We start from the raw sequence: 7190 nt of genomic DNA on the forward strand, positions 1-7190 counted from the left end.
ATGTCGACGTGGCGGTCTACTGGGAGACCGGAGAAGGCCGGCGGTGGGGCTACCTCGGCGGCAACACCCGCGACAAGGTGATGCGCTGCAAGGTGGCGGCCGACAGACATCCGTCGGAGTCGCCACCTTGCCCATGGTATTCTCTACGGCCTCATAGTTATGACAGATTCAGCGGTAAATCGTAGACCATCTTTGGGTTTAAGGATTTTCCGATGAATTTTCAAGGAATCAAGTTCTGTATGAAATTTCGTAGGAAATTTATGTGCAATGATTCAATTTGAAGCTGAATGTACTGCTGTAATTCATTATCCAACAGGACTTGCATGTTCTTAAAATCTTACTAGTACTACTTTGTCCTCATCACTAGATTAAAAACAAGGGTCTGTCTAGGACACGTCTAAGCTGATGTCCACTCTGTTTGAGGTCTATTTTTTTGTCCTAGTTTTTTTTTTTTTTTTTTTGTTACTGCATCATAGTATATTTGTGGGAGTTTAGATGCGACATCCTTAAAAAACATCTAGATGTGAATTAGACAAAGCGTAAAAAAAACAAATACAAGACGTGAACCAAAGATAATTTGATGAATCAACAAATCTACCGACCGATGACCTAGGTTAGCATAACGCCATCTGCAGGGAACAATATCCATGTGGACCAAGGATCCCTAGCAAGGGGATTGATTGATCATGCTACTGCTACAAAAGAGCAGATTAGCGGTGAAATACACCTATGCCCAAGCCAGCATCATTGACAGTAGCAAACTCAACGCAGCCCATAACGTAATTTCCTTCTTATCTCCGCGACTTCTGGCGCTCGAGAACCTGAAACGACAAACAACACGAAAGATATCAGATTTCAGAAAGTAGTTCAAACTAGGCCTGTAGCATTGTTTCAGTAGTGTGAGTGATGAAGTTATTTACCCTGGCTGTGATGGATTTACTGCCAAACCGAAGCCGAAAGGGAAGAGCGGATCATAGTGTGGGTCTCCAAAATTCATGGGCAGCTGGTCTACAGACTTGAACCAAGTGCGCGAAAGCTTTCCAGTGAAGCCGTAATCCCCAAATAGCACATCAGCAACACCCTGCCCTTCTGTGCCAGGAAGCCAGGCGGCAACAAGCGCTTCCATCAGAGGAAGATATGGTTCAATAATGACAGGCCGTCCAGAGACGACAACCACTGCGCATTTAACTGCCGAACAGACGGTTCGGATTGTGTCTGGGCCAGGGTCTAGGATAGTCAGATCAGTGTTATCGCCTACTGTTTCCGCATATGGTGACTCGCCAACAACAACAATAGCAAATGAGAAGTCGTTTTTCTTCATGAAGCTGTCATCAGGGTTCTCAGAGTAGACTACAGGTGTTGCATCACCAACGGTGGACTTTATGGCATCAAGGATTGTTGTTCCTGAAAAGAATATTGAATCATGACCGTCAAAATTATATATAAACGTCGGTTTAAATATTCCGGAGGGATACTTCAAAAGTTACAATTCAAATTCACTAAGCAACAATCTGTTCCAACCAGGGTATAGTTTTGGCATGCAGTAATCTAAAATATTGAAATTCTGTCTTTAATAAACTCAAAGACCAGAGCAACCAAAGGCATATTAGAAAGCACGTACCAGCTGTAATATCTCCACTTCCCCCCATCCATTGAATTGACCATCCACCACACTGGTAGCCTAAATTGCTAGCATGACTTCCAGCTACGAGGATCTTACTAGCTTTCTTTGGGAGAGGCAGGAATTGTTGATTAGGAGTGTTGCCATTTTTTAATAGAACAAGTGATTTCCTGACAGCTTCTCTAGCCAATTCCCTGTGCTCCTGTTAAATTTAATTACTCGGTTACTTAGTTCTAGGTATATTTCCACACTTTTTTCATACAAGTATTAAAAAACACGTTGTAGATCATGAACCTTCTTTCCAAGCTGATCTGCAAAGCTAAGATCAGCTAAAGGGTTCTCGAAGAGGCCCATTGTAAATTTCACTCGAAGGATGCGACTCACAGCATCATCAATTCTGCTCATACTGATGATACGCTTGTTAACAAGAGATGTTGCATCCTCAATGAACTCGGTGTAATTGAAAGGGACCATAACCTGGAATGGAGTTGAAAGAAGGTTACTGCAGGGCCAACGTTTGTCTAGATTATTTCGATTAAAATCTGAGTCATTGCTGCTCAGTAGGTACTAACCGCTTCATGTTGCAGTACCACAATACAGATAGTACCTCTAAGCAGCTGATATTACGCGGTTAAGGTTGGCAATCAACGTTGAGTACAAAGAATGAGGCTTCATTTAGGTGATCTTGGGTTGTGATCTTAGATGCAAGAAATAGAGTCCAAACTAATTATGCGAACAAATTCAGATCAAAAGTAGAGGGGTATGTTATGGGCACTTCTCCGTCTGGAACCAGATACTTTTTGAACAACAAACAAGTAAACATATTTTCTGTAGCTAGCAAAATAATAATAATAATAATAATAATAAGCAAGTGTGTTCTCAAAAAAACATACCATATCAATACCAGCATTTATTCCAGCTTGCACAGAGTAAGTATAGTTTGCACCAGCTGGTGAGGTTATCCGGTCTATTCCTAGCCAATCAGATATCACAAAACCCTGCAATCAGTCACCATTCTGGAGTCAGTTTACGACAACAGCAGAGGAGTGTTAAATACATTGCAGACTAGCACTAACTCTGAAGTGCAGTTTGGATTTCAAGTAGCCAGTGACTAGATCATGATTGGCATGCATTTTTTCACCATTAACGCTTGAATATGAAACCATAACAGTAGCGACACCCTTGATAATGGAGTCATAATATGGTGGCATGTGAATGCCTAGCAGTCCGTGCTCATCAATGATCGTGTTGTTCTCATTGATTCCATTATGCGTTCCACCATCACCAACGAAGTGTTTAGCACAAGCAGCAACTTTATTCCTGTTAGAATCCATAAGCTGATACATAAGATAGAAAGCATTCAAGCTGCAAGACATCGATAATGATTGTATCCCTAAACTGTTCTCGAACAATGTAGTAGATATTTCACTAAGCAGGAAATGCTGCTTGCCATAAAAAGTTGAATTACTAACAGACTGTCCATCTAGGCAGATTACCTGTCAGTTCAAAGTACAGTTTCATGCATCAAATGCAGATGCCTACAGATTGGCTTACATCTATCTACCATATACATTAACACTGAGAAAATAATATCTTACTTGGCAACATAAGGAACTCCTTTGGTATGATTCACTGGGATCTCTCCTTGCAGACCAAGGATAATATCTGTCATCTGCTGAACAATCTTATGGTCTTCACTGTAGCTCTCATAGCATCGACCCCATCTTGGATCTCTGCAAATCTATATATACAAGAAGCATTTCCAATCAACATAACTTTTTAGTAAACCAGGAGTACACTCATAACTCTTCCATTGCAGATGTAACACCTAATAAAGCAAGACAACACCGTATTGTGCTTACTGAATGCATGGAGCAAAGGTATATGGGATTCCTGTTGCGCGTACTTCAAGAGCAGTTGCTTCACCAATCCTCTTTACTAGGTCAGGATCCCTAATAAACAAAATATATAAAGAGATAAAATAGTTATACAATTCCGTTCCAAGATATAGCTACCCATATTTTTTTACCATCTTTGGGTGTTTTGCTACTTGCCACATGGAGATGAAATGCTCATTGAACATTTTAGCGAATTTAATTGCAAGGCAAGCAGCCAAGCACTATCATTTTATTTTCAACAAAACGGCCATTTAGGAAGCTTGTTGTTTCACACACAGCCATGTGTTTACATTAAATAAAATGTATATTGTTAGAGAGTTGCCTTGTAGCTCCAAGCCCAACGTTGTGAGGGAATATGGTGGCGTTGTAGACGTTGTTATTACCATGAACAGCATCAATCCCATAAATCATAGGAATTCCCAGGCGTGTTGCCAAGGCACCTTTCTGGAATTCATTTACCATGTTGACCCACATTGCAGGTGTGGCCTGAGGAGCAGGGACACTCCCACCACCACTTAAGATGCTACCTAGAGAACATAATAAAATTTCAGGATTAGAAGTTGAATTGCCTCATTGAAGGATGAAGAAAAGGTTGCATAATCACAGCTTGGACATGGCAATGCCACAATGGTGACTCTAGCTATGTGGTGTTAGAGCTTTGTGCTATCAACCTCCAAACAAGAATAACTACTCCGGATGAAGGATAGCAAACATGTGTGAGCTACCGAACAACATCCTCGCACTAAGCCTTTACTGCAGGAAGCTAGGAGCTGTCACAGAACATACCTATGAAGTAATTTTTCATGACGTCTGCAGATGCAACCGAACGCTCAATCTGCGTCATCTGGCCAATTTTTTCAGCAAGAGTCATTCTACCAATAAGGTCCTTGATCCTACTGTTGACAGGCTGCTTTGGATCCTTGTACTTCATGTACTCTGCATCTCCCGTCCAAGCAAAACAGAGCAGTAGAAGAAGGCATCCCCAAGAAACGTTGGGGCATGCCATCTCAGAAAATCTTCAAGTGTCTCCTCAGCGTGGTCAACCTGACTGCCCTGAAGAAAATACCTGAGTATGAGTAATAGTAGCAGTTATTTTTTGTTTTTCTTTTTTTGCGGAAATAGTAATAGTAGTAGTTCATACAGGGCATTTAAAATGTACAGAGGGGTTTGGACATTGCGTGGTAGGAATTAGTAAATTGTTCATTGTCAGCAAGGAAAGAAGAGCTAGATTGATGGCATCTTAAAAAATTGATGACGATTCACAACATTGTCAGCCGTGTGCTAAAAAAAGAACAACTAAACTAGACTAGGTCAATGGTCCATTGACTCGAAGGAAAAAAAAACATCAGTGTCGAACACATTCATTCCCTTGGGTCTTTTAATACAGGAGAATGCCCCCGTAAAGTAGCCACCACGGATGAATCCGAATTCGCGCCAAGCACTACTACAACTAATCTACAACGATAGCAGCAGCAGCTGGGGGCGGCGGTTAAACAGAAAGCCGGGTGAAATAGCAGAGTAACCAAGGTTGGGGGTTTCACCTCAGCGCGGATAAGCGGGGGAGGACGGGCCGGGGATTGATTCGCTTGGCGTGTGCTTCCCGTTGCAAGCCGAGCTCACTCGCCTTCCACGGACGAGGCCGAGCGAGCTGGGGGACGGTGAAGGAGAGAGGAGAGCGGCGGCGACTGCTCGCCGCTGCGAATGGAGGTGTATCTGGGCTGGGGGCGAGCGGCGTGGGCTTGGGATTGGGATGCCGGAGCCCGGAGTACACACGGCGGTCGCTAGGCAGGCAGCCGGGCACTAATGACCAGACCAGGGGTGGTAATGGTCAGTGGCACACTGATGGGTAAATGACAGGGTGGGATGGGGTCGCTGGTCGCCCCGAGGACCGTCCCGCTCCCCCACGTACGGGGGTCGTCGCTTTGGACGGTTTCACTGCTGCCCTTCCTTCTTTTCCTTTTTCTTTCTCTTTTACTCTTTTTTCTTCTTTTTACAGTGAGACTCTCATCATCGTTTGCTTTGCTATGCTCCTCGGCCCGCTTTCCCCCCTCTTTTACTTTTTTTTTCTTTCCTGAAAGCGCCTCTCGCCACGAAATTACAGTCCCCTCGCTGAGCCGCCGCACGTATTATTTGCACCGACAAAAGCTGTGAGATCTGTGTTTTCATGTTAAACTAGATGAATGGTATGGATTTGAATGTATTTTTAAATTTTTGTAAGGATGCTACTGTAAGGGTTTGTGCTACTTAGGGTGGGTTTTTGTTAGAGGGCACTATATGTAGGGGCGGCGCTAAGGGTATTCTTGGGTCTTCATGTGAATACGTATGATTCTTACAAAACAATGTTGATTTTGGCAAAAGAATGACAATTTTTGAAAAACAACAATGATTTTGGCAAAATGAATACCCGGTTGCAAATTCCTGGAGCCACCACTGACTACGGGTTGGTTTCATTGCTAGCATCTCATTCCAATATTTGGTTGGTGTGGAACCGGAATCTAGTCATCCTCAAGTAAGAAATATACTCTTAGTATAAGAAATATACTCTTAGTATGCTTCACCGAGTCATACCATGAAATTTGTAAAATCACCTCTTTTTTAGATAATTTGTGAAATCACCTGTTATTCATCTTTTTGTTGCTTAAAAAAACCGTTGTCACATGAAAAAGATGAGTGGACTCAGATTCTTCTCATTCCACCTCTTCAACCAAACATATGCACGAAATAAACCCATGCCAATTTTTTTTATCTCCAAACAAAAGAATGGAACCAACCCATACCTCATGAATAAAACCTTGACATTCCATGCATTTTGGTCCTCAAACTAAACACACCTAGAGCACCTCCAATAGCTCCTATAAAAATCATCTTGTAAAAGTCATTTTACGGGATGACATATAGTTTAGGGGAAGTTTTCCAACACCTATTTTTCTCAGTTCCCATAAAAACCTTTCCCCTTTTCCTATTTCCCATTAAACGACGTTGGGGCCTGCAAGTTGGTGACACGACACTTGGCCCGCAAGTAAGTGTGATGGCATGGCAATGACAGACGCAACAGTGAGGCGGTGTGACCTAGAGGTCGTCCTTGCGGCGGTGCAGACTCGGGGGGCAGGGAGAGGAGGCCGAACCTGGCGGTCGTCCTTCCAGAGGCGCGGCCTCGCAGGGCAGGGGAGAGGAGGCGGAGCGGCGCCAATGGCGCAACCTGGCAGCGGGAGCCCATGTGGTCGCATAACTTTGCGGCAGCCTCACGACAGCACGTCCTCGCGGGGCAGGGGAGGAGATGGAGCGGCGACGGCGGTGGTGCGATCTCGCAACGGCGCGGGGCAAGGGAGGAGGCAGGGTTCGCGACGGCAGCGGCCCGGCGCGGTGCAAGGGTCGCTTCTCTTGAACCGAGGTGGTTATCCACCCATCAAAATTATATGGGAAGGCCATCTTCCCATAAACGCAAGGAGCGAGGAAGGTGAATATACGGGATCCCGCAAAGTAGATCGAGTTTACGAGAGACGTTGGAAGCCTTTTTTTTGCCCTAACTTCCCGTAAAGGGTAGTTTTTTGGGGGATGTGGGAGCTATTAGAGTTGCTCTTAGAGCATATCCAATCGGATCCCCACTCCTCTGCCAAGACCAAAAAAAACCACCCAACCGGTTCCTCTAAAGTCCTAAACCCATCTCAAAT

General features: G+C 44.0%; 1 pseudogene; it reads right to left on the reverse strand.

Moving 5' to 3' along the window:
* Window positions 1-480: 480 nt before the first annotated feature.
* Window positions 481-4536, reverse strand: LOC119277142 (annotated as a pseudogene).
* Between the last annotated feature and the right edge of the window lie 2654 nt (window positions 4537-7190).

The sequence above is a fragment of the Triticum dicoccoides genome, chromosome 3B, assembly GCF_002162155.2.
Source record: "Triticum dicoccoides isolate Atlit2015 ecotype Zavitan chromosome 3B, WEW_v2.0, whole genome shotgun sequence".
In the NCBI taxonomy this organism is placed as follows: domain Eukaryota; kingdom Viridiplantae; phylum Streptophyta; class Magnoliopsida; order Poales; family Poaceae; genus Triticum; species Triticum dicoccoides.